This window comes from Rhinolophus hipposideros (genome assembly GCF_964194185.1).
Source record: "Rhinolophus hipposideros genome assembly, chromosome: 6".
NCBI lineage: Eukaryota > Metazoa > Chordata > Mammalia > Chiroptera > Rhinolophidae > Rhinolophus > Rhinolophus hipposideros.
In genome coordinates this window covers 1,557,645-1,575,748 of record NC_138052.1, presented here as the reverse complement: position 1 = coordinate 1,575,748, position 18,104 = coordinate 1,557,645, and the positions used below count along the sequence as shown (strand labels likewise).

Genomic DNA, 18,104 nt, shown 5'->3' with positions numbered 1-18,104 from the left:
ATCACTTTGAATATTGCATGCCATTCCCTTCTGGCCTTCAATGTCTGTTGAAAAACCAGCTGATAGTACATACCAGCTAATTGTATATAACTAACTGTCTTTATCCTGCTACTTTTAAGATTTTCTCTTTGTCTTTAACTTTTGGCATTTTGATTATGTTATGATGTGGTGTGAGTCTCTTTGGGTTCATCTTCACTGGAACTCTCTGCTTTCTGGTCTTGTATTTTTGTTTTTCTAGGTTAGGGAAGCTTTCAGTCATTATTTCTTCAAATAGGTTTTCGATCTCTTTTGCTGTTTCTGCCGCCTTGACCCCTCTGATGCAAATGTTGGTATGCTTGATTTTTGTCCCAAAAGTCCCTTAAACTATATATAGTTTACTTTTTGTTGTTCTGATTAGGTATTTTCTATTACCTTGTCTTCCAGAATGCTGATTTGATTCTCTGCTTCATTTAATCTGCTATTGATTCCCTCTATCATATTATTTATTTCAGTTATTGTATTCATTTTTTATTGGTTCTTTTTTCATTTTTTATCTCTTTGCTCAAGTTTTCATTGAATTAATCTATTCTTCTCCCAAATTCATTAAGCATCCTTATAACCAGCGTTTTTAATTCTTTATCTGATAGATTGCTTGTATCTGTTTTTTTTTTTTTTTTCTTTCTCATGTTTGGTTCTGTTCTTTCATTTGGGATATGTTTCTTTATTTCCTTATTTTGGCTGACTCTTCTACGTTTATTCCTATGAGTTAGATAGATCTGCTACCTCTCTTGGTCTTGAAAGAGTGGGCTTACGTAATAAGTGTCCTGTGGTGCTTGGTGGTGCTGCCTACCTGATCATATGATCCAGGTGCTCCAGAGGTGTTGCCTGTGTGGATTATGTTTGCCCCTGTGTTGTCATTGGGCTTTGATTGCTTCTGTCCTGTCAGTGCGTTCATTGACCCTCTCATTGACTGGCTGTGAGTGCCAGCTGTGACTACAGTGGACAACCCATTGTGCAGGGGCTGACCCATGGAGCAAAAGTCATTTTACCAGGATCTGCTGCCAGCCAAGGCCACCCTTTGGATTTGTTAGCTGTGGAGCTGGTTGAGTGGGACTCTGGTGCAGGCCAATGTCACCTGCCACTTGTGGTCAGTGTAGAGGTTCTTGGGAGAGTCTATCATGTGTGCAGAAGCCACCTATTTCTTGTGCTGAGTTTGGGATCCTTTGGTAGACACTACAATGCAAGCTGAGGCCAGAAGGCACTTATGCCAGGCTTGTAGGAGCTTAGTTGGAGCTGCATTATAGGCCAAGACTAGCTGCTGCTTATACCAGGCTTGGTACCACCTGATGGGAGTTACAATTCAAGTTGAGTCTGGTTGCTGCTTGTACTGAGCTTGAGCTTGAGGCTGCTCAGCAGGAGCTAAAATGTATGCTGAGACTGGCCTCTGCTTGTGTGGGGTTTGCAGATTTGGGGGAAAGTCCACAGCATGACCTGATGCAGACCACTTTTGTGGAAGAGCCCCTGGAAAAGGCTCAGGCCAGAAAGTAGGGCAGGGCCTCAGGAAATCACCAGGTTGGAGCAAATGGTGTAAACGCGGTTAGTGGAGATCACAACTTTGTGCCTGCCTGTGCAGGTCAAGCTGGATGGGAGGAGAGCTCCACAAAGGAGCAATGGTGCCCACCAGCACTGCTTTCCCTGAGAGAGTTGTCCCTGCCACTCTAGCCCTGACCTTGAAGTGAGTAAACTTACTTTCTTCCCATATGTCCCTGGTGCATTTTGAGTTGCTGTCCCTGCATTGAAGCTTAAAAATGAGTGATTTTGTGCACTGGCCCTTTAAGAGCAGCTTGTCTCTGTCTTCCACAGCCCTTTGTCTCTCTCCAACATAATCCTCACTGGTTTCACAGCCATGTGTTGTGGGGACACCTCTTCCTGGCACAGGTGCCCCAGGTTGTGGAACATGGTGTGGGGCTGGGACCCCTAACTCCTCAGGAGAGACCTCTGCAGTGTGTGTGTGTGTGTGTGTGTGTGTGTGTGTGTGTGTGTACATATATATTAAACCTAGGTAAAATAAAATATTATATTAAATGTTAATAAATTTAAAGACATGTCAGTTTTAATTAACCCAAACTTAAATCAATTATAATATTAAATATTTTCCCAGATGATGTGATACTGAAAAGCATTTGAGTTAGTTTCTGTTATGTTTCTTAATTTATATAAGTGCTTAAATAGAGCTCTTTTTATAAACCAATTTTACTAATTTCCTCTGGAGGTAGACATATACACACACATATAGACAGACACAACCAGAGACCTGATGACCTGATACTTTCATTTTTAAATTTTAGCGATGAGACAGATACGGATAAATGTGTGTGTGTGTGTGTGTGTGTGTGTGTGTATTTGGAATAAGAAGTTTATTCCTGCAGATAGCTATTGTTTATTTGTTTTTGATGTACAATTTTTAAGGAGACTGGTGGAAGGGAAAAGAAACTTTTAGCCACTAGATTTTTATGTTTTTAAGTTTTCTTTTTCCATTTCCCCCCCTTCGGTTTGTTTAATCTTAGGCAGCTGTAAGCTGTGTTTACATTTCTCATTATCAATAGGAAAAACTTGGTAGTTACTGAGAGGATTTTTTAAAACGTTATTAGATTTCTAATTTTGCCAAATTTCTGAACACTGTTATTAAATTATTTGAAATGTCAGATTTTATGTAGGGCAAACAGAAGAAATTTTAAAACACCTGCTCAGATGGCCAAAATTGCTTTTATAATTCATTTATAAATTATTTTGTTTTTTAGAAACTTATGTTCATCACTAAAGATGTATTTTATATGAGTGCAAGTGAAACAGCCTCCCATCATTCTTGTGGAATCCTGCGATAAGCACTCACCTGGGGTAATCATTCCCTTTGAGGGAAAACCTCGCCCTTGAAGGGAAATGCCCTCCTTTAAGGGAAAAAAAAGAAAAAGAAAAAAAAAAAAACTACCTCCCAATCTCAAATAACTTCTACCAAACAAAGGCAGGGGTATGGTCTATGAACCTAAGAGAGCTTTACAATCAATGAGACAGCAGTCCATGGAAGCAGTGGGCAAAAAATAGGGTCTATATGTATCCTACCTGGCGTCAGAGGATGCTGGGCCAGGAGGGTGTGGTCCCTTTAGGTCCCTTCATTATCACCAATATGTTAACCTAAAAATAAAAGGCTTTTCAAAGTGAGAGGAAACAAGCATTTATTAGGATCAATAAGAATAGCTATTAGAGAAGTAGTGATTCAGGAAGAAGCCCAAATAGTGTTCCAATTAGGAGACAAAGGCAATGGGTTTATGAGAAAGAGAAGGGGAACAATTTCCATCAGTAAAAGAAAGGCATTGCTACTGATAAAGATAATATAACATAGTGATGTTAATTCTAAATAATGTTTCTAATTTTCAGTTCAATAATCATCCATCCTATAGTCATAATACCTGCTTTCTTTTTATCTTCACAAACAGTTCTTTGGAAAATAATGCCCAGTTCAAAGGTTATTTTTTTCTGTTTTAACATCCCAAAGGTTTAAGATATAAAATACTCCAAGCAGTTTCTCTGGCATGGCAGTTCCGGTTCCATTTACAGTGGTTCCGTTTCTTTCTTTATTTTGACAGTATGAACCATGAGAAGTTGCTAATGACTAGAGCTGCAGGATCCTGAGAGTAAACGGTGCAGCCTGGAGCCATGGCCGCTGTGCCATGGAGGCTCATTCCCGCCGCTTGGCAGTAATGAGGTCCCCGGGCTCTCAGGGACGTGAGCAGAGCCCGTGAGTGACGCGCTGCCAAGGCTGCTGGTGCTCAGCCTGGGGGCAGAACCAGAGAGCCTCTTACCGCTGCCAGGGGCACCAGCAGACATAGGGAGGGAAAAAAGAGGTTTTCTCTCTTTCGCTGCCTTCCTATCTTCTGCCAGTGCCTCTCACTGGCAGAACTGAACTGGAAAGCAGTCTGGGACATGTAGTTCATAAGGTTATCAGCCCGCCTGTGACACAGAGATAGGACAAAAGGATGGCGTTAGGTCTAGGAATGAGACAGGGAGAAGTCTAGTCCTGGGATGGCATACGTCACAGGTTCCAGGCCTCAGGTTCTTTGTGACTCACTGAGAGTCGCTTTCCATGATGCTGTGGTGAGGTTTCTGTATGGTCTTGGGCTCAGTAGGAAAGAGCGTGAAGCAGTTAACAACATCTGAGAGGTGAGGTGGCAGGCACGTGGCAGTGCATGTATCTTGTGTTTGTCATCTCTATTCCAGTGTGAAAAGCTTCCAGTGCATTCACCCATTTCTCCAAGATGAAATAATGGCATAAAGGCCCACACAGCACCCAATCAATTATTTAATCAATGTACCATGAAACACCATCAGTTGAACATCTCCTGAATGCCAGACACCATGCTGCACCTTGAAGCACATTTTCCTCATTAAAGTTACATTCATATCCCTATTTTATAATTGAGGGCACTGAAATTTAGGAGGTTATGTATATTCACTCAAAGACTATGAAGTAGCACAGATGAAATTGTACCACAAACGTGACTCCTCTGATGGCCCATTTACACATTTTTCTTTGGAATATCCCCCTCTCACAAGTTTCACATAAGCTCCCCAGTTCATGCTCAGGTAGACTGGGGACCGGGGCCCTGATTATTCTCTCCACCTGCAACCTCATGATTCCCTGGGTTAGGCTCACACTGTCCAAAAGGATCCTCCTGAAGTCAAATCTCCTGTGATCCCCACTTACCACACATGCATCCAATACGTTCCCCGGGCACTCGGAGGCCCGCTCCACACATTCTGATTCAGCAGGTCTTGCAAGCCACCTATAAATTTGTCATTTTGAAAGTACCCATGGGATGTTGATTCTCTGTTCACTCTAGAAAGTCCTGGTATTGTACACGTGGCATCTGAAGTTCACTGGTCCAGCCTCCAACTACCCTTGCAGCCCCACTGTGCCTTTGCAACCTAGGGTGTGGGGCCCAAAGGATCCTTGAAAACCTATGTGTCCCTCTCCCAGAGCAAGCTGTTTCTCTCTCAGAGGCCTTTACCTTTCCCACTACTTTCCCTCCAATGCCCCTTCCGCCTCATTCTGCAAGACTCAGGTCTTACCCAACAGGCCCTTTATGGATCAACTGCTCTGCTCTGTGCTCTGAAAGCCCATGCTGTCCCTGCAATTTTCTGATTACAGCAATTTTCTGATTGTCTCCCTTCTCCTCAGCAGGTTGCAAGCTCCTCAGACAGGGATCAATGCCTGCTGGTCTCAGTGGTACCAAGCACAGCATCTGCCCCGAAGTGAAGCTTAAAAAGTATAGGAGGAACTGAGCTTCCCACTACACAGCTTCAGTAGCGCACACCTCAAACAGGTGCAGGAAATCTACCCTAGAGAGGATTCTCACTTGAAATAGAGCTCACCTGGACAGCGTGGAATGGAGACATCATGAGCATGAATCTGGAGCTCAGACAAGCCTGGTTTGAATTCCCAGCTTTGCAATTCACTCATTGTGTGTCCTTGGGAAAACCTCTGCCTCTCTCTGATCTTCACTTAGAAAATGGAGATAATATGCTCTAGTACACAGGAAGGTGGTAAGAATTAAAGGCATTGGCCTATGTAATGCACACCAGGCACTCAAGGGGCCTTATGTGAATGGAAGATTTTTCACAAGCTGTGTCTCTGCCCCTAAAATGTCCTAATCCCCCCCCCATCTCTTCCCCTTCCTCTTACTAAGTCCTTCTTTATCCAGCACTTAGCATTTTCCCAAAGTGACACATGACGCACAAGGTTCTGCATGAGATAGGGTAGGATCTACTAGCCCCATATATAGGAGAGAGGGACACAGAAGAGTGATTGTCTAGCACAGGACCAACTCCTATGGCAGTGGCTCAAGCAGGAAGAGAATACCTGCTTCTCCTGACTCCATGCTCTATTCCATTCTATTCACCAGGGAGTTTTCAAGTCTAACAGGGACTCAGAAAAAAAGATTTCCTTGGTAAACCCCATAAAACAGGGGAGGGAGAGAGAGAGAGAGCTTTTCTCTCTCCCCAGAATGTCTTGGACAACCAGATACTGGAGTGAAAAGCCAATACTTCACATAGGCTCCCCAGTGTCTCATGGCAAGTGTGGAGTAGCTTCAAGCTTCCTGTCACCATTTGGACGTTTGGAACCTGTTCAGTAGTGGACTGTGTGGGATGATATCACAGCATTTATTCACCAGGACAGTAGAGGAGAGATCATTGGCACTGCACACAGCTGGGGCATTCTGCCCAGACTGTCCATGGTTCAGTGGGGAGCACTTGTCTGGGATCCTGAAGCCCACTCTTCCTCCTGGAGGACATGGACCTGAGATATCAGGGAAGCTCTCCATCCACAGCCTGTCTTCTCTGCCTGGACTCAAAAGGGGTCTCTCAATCCAGGACTGGTTTTGCAGGTGATCTGCTCACTCAGCTAGACATCGGGAGCAGCTTTGCCTGTGATAAAGATCTTATCCTTGAACAAATTTTACTCAGGTTCCCCTGAGTTTACCAATGGAGCATATTTCTGTGTTCCCTTCTGCATTTTCCAGTTTTATCAAGAATTTTACTAAATTAGTTGAACCAGAACCCCCTACCCTCAATATCTGATCACCCTTGATATTAATTGGATTCTTCAACCTCCATCATCCCCCAGGTGATGTCAGGTCATGGTGGCCCTCCTTCAACAAGAATCTTATTTGATCTATTTAACCACCACCCCACCACCACCTCACCTTACTCCTAATGTTTCCTGTTAGTAATTTTGCATCCAAAATAGTAGAATAGGTAAAATGCTGTGCTTACCTCCTCCCACAATCACATCAAAATTACAACTAAACTGCAGAACACCCATCTTTGAGAATCACCTGAAGTCTAGCTGAACGGAAGTTTTATAATTAAGGATACGCAGAAAAAGCCACATGGAGATTGGTAGGAGGGGCAGAAACATGGAACAAGCTGGTCACACACCCAAGTGTGGCAGTTAAAAATCAGGAAGGATATCTCAGCTGCAGAGGTCCCCCCTGAGGATTGAGGGGCTCCAGCCCCACATCAGGCTCCCAAGAACAGGGTTTCAGTGCTGGGAAGAGAAGTCCCCATAACCTCTGGGTGTAAAAACCAGCAGAAATTGTGGCTGAGTGAGACAGAGGCTGTTGGACACCCACGCGCTCCTGTTAAAGAGACCACAATGGACTTACTAGCTGATGCTCTGAGCTTCACTGCTGGGGTAGCAGCTCAAAAGGTGCCAAAGACATATGGGGAGAAATTGAATGGTCTGGCTTCAGGAAGAGGGCTGGAAGGGCAGCTCTTTCCCAGACAGCAGTGTTGGCAGAAACCATTGTTCCATTGTTGAGTTCTCCCCCTACCCAGCGTGCAGATGCAGGTGGCCACCATATCTGAGTCTCCATTAACTTGGCTAACAGAGTTTGCCTCGCCATAGTCATTCCCTGAGACCCCTCCCTACCCAAATTTAGCCCACCGAAGCTACTTCCAGTGACTTTTCCATGCAAGTGGCCTGTCTTGGCTCATGCTGCAGACTTTCCTAAAATCATTCAAAGGGTCACAAACCAGAAACAAGCAGCATCTGGGCTTAGCATGCCATGTACCTCTTGCTAAGCTGCCCCAAGCGCAGTGCTAGTGGCAGCTGAACTCAGTTCACAGCTTAGTCTCTCCCAGGCACCTCTGAGCCCAGCACAAGTAGCAACCATCTGCAGATCAATTTGTAGCTTATACCAATGGCCCTGGGCAGGGTATAAGCAGCAGTTGAAATTGATCTACACAAGAGCCCTTCCCAAGAAGTCCCAGAACCAAAACATTTAGTAGCCAGTTTCGTATCACTCCAGAGCACTACCCAGCCGCCTCCATAAATGATACAACTAAAGGGCAGACTCGGCAGGCAGTAAAGCCCCACTAAAAGGAACCCTGCTCCATATGGTCAGCCCCTGTGGTTAGCTCCTCCACTGTAGTCATAGCCAGTCCTCACAACCATTCACCCTGAGAGCCAATCCCTCCCATTGATGTACAAACAGCAACCAAGGCTCAACTACAACAGGAGGGCACACACAACCCACTCAAGGGACACACTTGTAGCACCTGGATCAGGTGACCAGGAAGACAGGATAACTACTACATAAGGCCACTGTACAAGAACAAGGAGAATAGCACCTCTACCTAATACATAGAAACAAATGCAGGGAGGCAGCCAAAATGGGGAGACAAAAAAATATGTCCCAAATGAAAGAATAGAACAAAGCTCCAGAAAAAGAAACAAACAAAATGAAGACAAGCAATCTACCAGACACAGAGTTCAAACCACTGGTTAAAAGGATACTCACTGATCTCAGGAAGAAATTCAACACAGAAATAGAAAACATAAAAATGAAGATGGAAAACAAAAAAGAATCAGTCAGAAATGAAGAATATAATAACTAAAATAAATAATAGAGGGAATCGACAGTAGATTTTAGATAAAACAGAGGTTCTAATTAGCAATTTGTAAGATATGGTAGCAGAAAACACCCAATCAGAACAGCAAAAGGAAACAAAATCCAAAAAATGAGCTTGTTTAAGGGGCTTCTGGGGCAATATTAGGTATACCAACATTCATATCATAGGGGTACCAGAAAAAGGAGAGAGAGGGAGAGCAAGGAATTGAAAACCTATTTGAAGAAATAATGACAGAAAACTTCCCTAACCTGTTGAAGGAAACAGACATATAAGCCCAGGAAGTGCAGAGTTCCAAACAAAATTAACCAAAAGAGGTCCACACCAAGACACATCATAATCAAAATGGCAAAGATTAAAGACAAGAGAATCTTAAAAGTAGCAAAAGAAAGGCAGTTACCTACAAAGGAGCTCCCATAAGACATCGGCTGAGTTTTCCACAAAAATTTTGCAGGCCAGAAGGGATTAGCACAAAATATTCAAAGTGATGGAAAGAAAGCGCCTACAATCAAGAGTACTTTACCCAGCAAAATTTTCATTTAGAATTGTAGGAGAGCTTAAGAGCTTCCCAGACAAGAAAAAGCTAAAGGAATTCATCACCACCAAACCAACAATACAGGAAATGTCAAAGGGACTTCTCTAGGAAAAAAGAGAAGGAGGAGAGATAAAACAAATATGAGTAATAAAAAGGCAATAACTACATATCTATCAATGATTACTTTAAATTAAAATGGATTAAATGCTGCAATCAAGACATAGGGTGGCTGAATGGATAAGGAAACAAGACCCTTACATATGCTTCATAGAAGAGACTCACTTTAGATCGAAAGACACACAGAGTTAAAGAGATGGAAAAAGATATTTCATGTAAGTGGAAACAAACAAAAAAAGCTGGGGTAGCAAATATCAGATGAAATAGATTTTAAAACAATGTCTACAACAAGAGACAAAGAAGGACCCAGCAATTCTGCTTCTGGGTATTTATCTGAAGAAACCCAAAACACTCATTCAAAAACACATATGCACCTGCTCATTCATTGTAGCAGTATTACAATAGCCAAGATATGGAAGCAATCCACATGTCTATTAATAGATAAATGGATAAAGAAGAAGTGGTACATACATACAATGGAATAGTACTCAGTCATAAAAAGAATGAAATCTTTCCATCTCTAATGACATGGATGGCCCTAGAGGGTATTACGCTAAGTGAAATAAGTCAGACAGAGAATGACAAATACCATATGATTTCACTTATATGTGGAACTTAAAGAACAAAATAAACAAACAGAAACAAACTCATAGATACAGAGAACATTCTGATGATTGCCAGATGGGAAGGGGGTTAGGGGACAGGATGAAAAATGTGAAGACATTAAGAAATACAAATTGGTAGTTACAAAATAGTAATGGGGTTGTAAATTATAGCATAGGGAACATAGTCAATAACAAATGTAATAACTATGTATGGTGTCAGGGGGTACTAGATTTATTAGGTTGATCACTTCATGCGTTACATAAATGTCTAATCAGTATGTTGTATACTTTAAACCAATATAATATTGTATGTCAACTGTCACTAAACAATAAAAATTTATTTTATAAATAAATAAATTTTTCATCCACACACCGCCCCCATCCTGCTCCATGAGTATAAATCCCCAGTTGCCCATGCTGTATTCATAGTTGAGTCCAATCTCTCTCTTCCACTGCAGACTTCATTGCAGTGGTCCCCATACCATTGTCTGCCTCCCACCTCCCCCCCACCAATAAAGTCTGCCTTACCATCTTAAGCAAGTGTAGTGAATATTTTTTTCTTTAACACCTGCATAGGGCAGGAAGAGAACATGGCCATTGTTTCAGGCATCCTTGCACTAGGGTCTCTAGGTCACAGAGAAACTAATACTCAGATCCCAAACTCCCCACCAGCTGCCTTATATCCCCTCATAGATTTGTGAGGAGTTGTGTACGTGGCCATGGGATGAAGGGACAGAGAACTGAGAGTAAGCCATTGGCAAAGCTCCTCACCACCCTGGCACTCAGGTCCTGGTTCTCTGGCCCCTGGTGTTAACCCTGTGACCTCACAGGACATTTGGGTGTTAATGCTGTGACCCCACAGGACATCTGGGAAGACTGCATCAGATCCCACACACTCATCACACATGCTGTGTGATCTGGGCCCTAACAAAGCACTGCGGACAGAGCACACCACAGAAATATCCCCACAGACTCCAGGAGGGAGGGCTGTTATGATCCCCCTGGAGTGCGGGAGAGAAACAAGGCCCTGAGAGGTTTGCGACTTGCCCCAGGTCCCTCGCTAGGACAGGGCAGAGCTGACATTCCAACAGTTGTCCAACATGCTCTGCGGGGAGCCGGAGATATGGGATGAAAGGACCAAGGAGTGTCCTGCTCTGAAACACAACCTTAATTCCAAATTGTGGGCCACATTCCAGGGGCTCTGTTATGACCTGTGAGGCCTGGTTTATAAACTATTGTTTTATACTCAAGAACCAAGATGTGGATTCTGTTTATTTTATTATGCACCAAATCATTTGTAAAGCTTAGTGATAAAGCACATGGAACACCCACCAGGACAAGGCTGTCTCACTCAGATCTTCCTGACGGGGCCATGGTCTCATTTCTGGTCAAATTACCATCACTGATCTGTACTTACCCAGCATCTGGAAATGCCTATCATAGCTGTAGGCTTTGAAGGAGTTGCTACTTGCCCGGTAAAGCCAAAATTCTAACTAAATAGGAAATGAAATTGTATTATTTTCCTATTGCATCTGTAATAAATTACCTTAAACTTAATGACTGAAAACAACATAAATCCGTCATCTAACAGTTTTGAAGACCAGAAGTCCAAAATGAGTCTCACTGGGCTAAAATCAAGGTATCAGTAAGACTGCACTCCTTTCTGAAGGCTCTAGGAGAAAATCTGTTTCTTGCCCTTTCCAGCTTTTAGAGGCTGCTCACATTCCTTGTGCCTTCTCTTTTTTTCAAAATCTGCAATGGAGGGATGATTCTTCCTCACTCTGATCTTAGCTTTTGATTTCCTCTGCCACTTGGAAGTACCCTTGTGATTGCTTTGGATCTACCAGACAATGCAGGGTGACCTCCTGTTACGCGGGGCGGGCTGCGGGGTCTCAGCTCCCGCTCCCCACATAAGAACGCAGGACATGGTGAGGCCTAAAAGGAACACCCACGGAGCCATAGGTAGGGGAGTCATACCACTATAGTCTCACTGGAGGCTGGATTCACACGACGTGCGACCTGCTGTCTGCTTTTCTGCCAACCGACCGACTGACTCTCCTCGACTCCCCTCAACTCCACTCCCCAACATAGCTGCGGCAGTTATATTAGTGGCCAATGGCTCAATGGTTACAGCTGACGGCCAACTAGCCACAGCTGATGGCCATCTACTACCCAAGCCAGCACCTTTCCACATGAGGCTGAGAGCCTGGAAACAGTTCTCTGGGGCTCTGTCCCCACACCATATATTATAACATAGTCACAGGTTCGGGAACGAGGATGTGGACATCTTTGGGAGCCATTATTCAGCCTACCACAGGAATAAATATGAATGCTTCATCTGGGAAGGCTCTAAGAGCTATTTGCTTGGTTCAGCCATCCTGCAAGCCCCAAACCTGCCTCCTCAGCACTCCCAGTGATGGAACATGCTTTAACAAACCCTCTTCTTCAGCCCACCCAGGATGACACACTCACTACCAAATGCCAACTCTACAGCACTCTGGGGGCTTCTGAATGAAAACCTGTCCCCTGCAACCAGATCTGGACTCTGTGCATTGGAAGAACACAAAGCACATCAGCATGTGTCGGCCCTCTGCCTCCTCTCTGAAGCTGCACACAAGGAAACATGGCTCCCCCCACCCACCACTCCAGCATCCCTTTGTAGTACTACATCCATGGGCAATGTCCCTTCTTAAACATACCAGCCAGAGGAGACAAAAGAGTACAGATGGTACTGAGCGGCTACCGTGTGCCTATGCTGAGGCCAGAATTTCAAGTGACATCCATTTGAGCTTATGAGACTGACATTGTCATTTCCCTCCTGCATACAGGAAAACTGAAACATAGAGAGATGAAGTCACTCACCCACAATCACTCAGCTAAGTGACCGGGCTGCGGCTGCATCTAGATTTGCTGACTGTGTAGTGTGTGTCTGTTCACTCTGCCATGTTGCCCTGTCTGTAGCCTATGCTTGCTACTAGAAAGAGCACTGGGCAAGGAGGCTGGAGATCTGAGTTTCATCCCAGTGAACTAATTTGTAGCTGTGTGACTTGAATTCCAAGTTTCTTTACTATGAATGAGGCTGTTGATAACCACAGGGCTGGTGCCAAGTTCAGATAGACCAGCAATGAGAGGGTTTAGGAACATATTAGAGGCCCTGGGAAGGGGATGGTCCTCCTGGCTGAATATGTGCTACATCCTGAGCTCCACTGCATGAGCTCTCTGGCAGCCCCACCTTGCACCTGGCCTCCATGAAGCTAGTTGTCCCTGAAAACAGCAAAGTCTTCAGGCCAGTGCTCATCCATCCTGCACCTGAAAGGTCTGGGGGAACACTTGGTTGCTGCAAGGAAGTATTCAATATCTGGGAATATAGTCAACCAAAGTTGCCAACATTTTTGGTCCTTTAATGTCTTATTTCCATCCAGCAGACCTGACTTATGCCCAGCACTGTGGAAGCATCAGAACCCGAGATGATGGAGAACAATCCTTCCTCCAAGGAGAGAGGCAGATGTGTGAACAACCTGTTCTAACAGAGTGCTGATTACAGCAGGTCCAGGAAGAGAGAGGAAGGCCACTTCACCCTACCTACTGGGGCCCACCTCAACCCAGAGGAGGAATGCTTGAGTGGAGCCTTGAAGGATTAGAAGCTCGCCCATCTGGAAGAGTAGCGGCAGACATGCATGCAACAGGAAAAACAGTCTGCAGATGAGCTCAGTGTGTCTCTGAGACACAATCTGGAAAATAATCAGAGACAGCAGTGTGAAGGAAAAGGCCTGACTGGAGGTTTGAGGGAGATTTTGCCATTGATGAAGAAGCTTCCCATTAAGATACCTTCTTCTCCCAGTCATCCTTTGTACAAGTGTTTTGTTTGTCTATTATTTATTCCTGCAGATGCTGGATTTTATTGCAAATCTCAGAAAATATGCAATACCACAAAACCTTTCTCTTTATAATAAACTCACTTAAAATCAGTCCCAAAATAGGATTTCCTCTTGTCCCAAACCAAGTAAAAGAAATCAATTTAATCAACAACCCACTGCACTCCTTCTCTACAGAATCTTTTGAAACCTCTCCAGGTGCAGGCTTTTGTTCATGATGAACTAATGCTATCACTGTGTTGGTCTTTCCTTCTCCCTGACCCTCTGCATCACTAGCACTGAGTCTGGGAGGTGGTGCTTTGACCTCATCCAGGGTGAGGAGGAGCTAGACAAAGGGAGGATGCTGGGGGCTCTGCATTTCCTTCCCATCTAAACACTGTGAACAAGGCCACATCAGAGCCTTTCAAAAGAGAATTTTGAAAGAAAAAAATATATGGTTAACACACAACAATACCAGAAGAGTATTTGAATTGCCACCCCTCTCCCCCATAGGGAACAAGAATTGGGTTTCCTGCACAGCATGGCAAAGAACCAGGGAGAGTCTGCCTAGAGAGAGGAAGGAAATGGGAGTTGAGAGGAAATTCAACTGTATTTCTACAAACCAGCAGCAAACAATTCGAAATTTAAAACTATGTTTTTAAAAATACCATTTATCATAGCATTGAAGATTGTCAAATACGTAGGGATAGAGCTAACAAAATGTTTTGTGCAAATTTTGTATACTAAAAATTCCCAAACATTGATGAGAGAAATTAAAGAAGACCTAAAACTATGGACAAATATACCATATATGGATTGGAAGACTCAACATTATTAAGATGGCAGCTCTTCCCAAATTGATTTCAATTCAAGGCAAACCCAGTAAGAGCCTCTATAGAGACCCAGAATAGCCAAAGCAATCCAATAAGAAAAGAACAAAGTTGGAGGTATCTCACGCCCTGACTTCAATTTATACTACAAAGTAATAATAATCAAAACAACATGGTATTGGCAGAAAAACAGACATATATACCAGTGGAATAGAATTAAAAATCCAGGAAAAAAGCCCACATGAATATGGACAGATAATTTTTGACAAAGGAGCCAAAAACATACAATGGAAAAAAGAAAACCTCTTCAATAAGTGGTGCTGGGAGAATTGGATAGCCACGTGCAAAAGAATGAAACTGGACTCTTATCTGTCACCATGTACCAAAATTAATTCAAAATGGTTCCAAGACCTAAACATAAAACCTGAAACAATGAACCGCATAGAAGAAAACATAGGTACTAAACTTATGGACTTTCGGTTCAAAGAGGATTTCATGAATTTGACCTCAAAGGCAAGGGAAGTAAAAGCTAAAATAAACGAATGGGAACGAATTCGCTAAATTCATATTCGCTAAAATAATGACTATGAAACTTAACAGCTTCTGCACAGCAAAAGAAACCATTGACAAAATAAAGAGGCAACCAACAGAATGGGGGATTTTTTGTAAACAGTGCCTCCAATAAGGAGCTAATATCCAAAATATACAAGGAACTCATACAACTCAACAACAATAACAAAAATCCAATTAAAAAATGGGCAGAGGACCTGAATAGACATTTCTCCAAAGAGGACATACAAATGGCAAATAGACATATGAAAAGATGCTCAACATCACTAATCATCAGAGAAATGCAAATAAAAACCACAATGAGATATCACCTCACACAAGTAGAATGGCTATCATCAACAAAACAAATAATAATAAGTGTTGGAGAACAAAAGAACAAGACAAGAAACAAAGAAACAAAGATCCATAGACACAGACAATAGTTTAGTGGTTACCAGAGGTTAAGGGGGGTGGGGGGTGGGAGATGAGGGTAAGGGGGATCAAATATATGGTGATAGAAGGAAAACTGACTCTGGGTGGTGAATACACAAGGGGATTTATAGATGATGTATTACAGAATTGTACACTTGAAATCATATAACTTCATTAACCATTGTTACTCCCACAAACTTTAATTAAAAAGAAAAAGAAACTTGTGACACACTGTTACTAAGGTTCAATGCACTGCTTCCCATATTGAAGATCCCTGCCTTTCCCTTGAATGGCACTCAGTAGAAGCATTCACTGTATTTCTTATCACAATAGAAAAGCTCCATGTCACACATCACTTCCGGTATGTCAATTTCTGTCAAATAAAAACATTACAGAGTGTCCTCATCCACCTTATTCATCAGATCTGTCACCATGTGACTTCTGACTTTTTACCAAAATCAAAGTGACCATGAAATGTAAAAGTTTTAAATCAATTCGGGACACGGAGGCAGCCACGACAGCGCAACTAAAAACACTCATGAAAAAGGACTTCAGAAAGTGGCAAGAACAATGGGATAAGTGTATTCGAAACAAGGGGGAGTATTTTGAGGGAGATTAATGGCAACATGTCTTTTACTATAATAATTGGTTTTATTCAAACATTTACTGTATTGTTTGATCACACCTTGTATATGGACAAATAATTTTTGGCAAAAGAGCCAAAAACATACAATGAAAAAAAGACAGCCTCTTCAATATGTGTGGGAGAATTGGATAGCCACATGCAAAAGAATGAAACTAGACTACTATCTGTCACCATATACCAAAGTTAACTCAAAGTAGATCAAAGACCTAAAAATAAGACCTGAAACAATAAATTACGCAGAAAAAAAGCATAGGTACTAAACTTATGGACCTTGGGTTCAGAGAGGATTTTATGAATTTGACCTCAAAGGCAAGGAAAGTAAAAGCAAAAATAAATGAGTGGGGCTATATCAAACTAAAAATCTTCTGCACAGCGAAAGAAGCCATCAAAAAAACAGAGGCAACCAACTGAATGTTTGAAGATATTTGCAAACAACACCTCTGATAAGGGGCTATTATCCAAAATATATAAAGAACTCGTGCAACTCAACAACAAAAAAGCAAAAATCCAATTAAAAAAACAGGGCAGAGGACTTGAACAGATACTTCTTCCAAGGAGACATACAAATGGCCAAGAGGTATATGAAAAATGCTCATTTTCACTAGGTATTAGAGAAATGAAAATAAAAACCACAATGAGATATCACCTCACACCTGTTAGAATTGCTATCATCAACAAGACAAATAATAACAAGTGTTGAGAGCCTGTGGAGAAAAAGGAACCCTTATATATGGCCAGTAGGAATGTAAAGTTGGTACAGCCACTATGAAAAATAGTATGGAGGTTCCTCAAAACACCTCTATACTATTCAAAATACCTTCTCAAAAGAATAGAATTACATGTGACCCAGCAATTCCTCTTCTGGGTATGCACCCAAAAACTTGAAAACATTTATCTGTAAATATATATGTACCCCCTTGTTCACTGCAGCATTATTCACGGTGGCCAAGACATAGGAATAACCAAAGTGTCCTTTGATAGATGATTGGATAAAGAAGATGTGGTATATATATACACAATGGACTACTATTCTGCCATAAGAAAAGATGAAATAATGCCATTTGCAAAACATGGATGGATCTTGAGATTATCATGCTAAGCGAAATAAGTCAGATAGAAAAAGTCGAGAACCATATGACTTCACTCATATGTGGAATATAAAACTGAAAGCAGCAAACAAATAAGACAAACAAATGAAAACTCATAGACACAGACAACAGTTTAATGGTTACCAGAAGGTAAGGGGGGAAGGTAAGTAGTAAAAGAGGGTAAATGGGGTCAAATATATGGTGATGGAAGGAGAACTGACTCTGGGTGGTGAACACACAATGGGATATAGAGATGACATATTATAGAAATGTACACTTGAAACCTATGTAATTTTACTAAACAATGTCACCCTATGAATTTAATAAAAATTTTAAAAATAATATAGATTACCAAAAAAAAGAAACTTTATAGGCCTTTGTGGAAAAATTAACAAGCTGACTTAAAATTTATACTGAAAAAGTAAAAAAATCTTAGAATAATCAAAACAAATTTGAGGAAAAAAAGGAAAAAAAGAAGAAGATGAAAGTTGGAGGAATACCATGCCTGACCTAAATACTTACTATAAAGCTACGGTTATCAAGACAGTCTGGTATTGGCATAAGGACAGACATAAGGAGCAGAATAGAATAGAATTGAGAATTGAGAAATTGCTGACACATTTATAATCAACTGATTTTCAACCAATGCCAAGCAATTTGACAGGGAAAAGAGAGTTTGCCCAACAAATGATGCTGGGACAATTACATACCTCATTTTAAAAACTACATCATGACCCTTATCTTACGCTATATACAAAAAAGAATAATAATAACTGAGATGGAGCATAAACCAAACTACAAAATCTAAAAGAAACGTAGGATAAAAATATCTGTGTCCTTGGATTAGGCCAAAATATTTTAAATAGGACTTAAAAATCAGACAACAAATGAAAAAAATGATAAATTAAACTTCCTCAAAATAAAATCTGTTTTTGAAGGACAATGTTTTTTTTAAAACTAAAATATCAGGCTCAGACTGGGAGAAAACATTTTCAAAACA

General features: G+C 41.9%; 1 pseudogene across 1 annotated transcript in view; it reads left to right on the top strand.

Annotated features, from left to right (window-relative positions):
- The window catches only part of LOC308499034 (ATP synthase subunit alpha, mitochondrial-like), a 113,366-nt pseudogene extending 108,066 nt beyond the window's left edge, over nucleotides 1-5,300 (top strand). The window contains exons 2-4 of the transcript in view: nucleotides 1,445-1,523; nucleotides 1,613-1,714; nucleotides 5,219-5,300. The product of the transcript in view is annotated as an ATP synthase subunit alpha, mitochondrial-like (transcript). The remainder of the gene's footprint in view (nucleotides 1-1,444; nucleotides 1,524-1,612; nucleotides 1,715-5,218) is intronic.
- The last annotated feature ends 12,804 nt before the right edge of the window (nucleotides 5,301-18,104 follow it).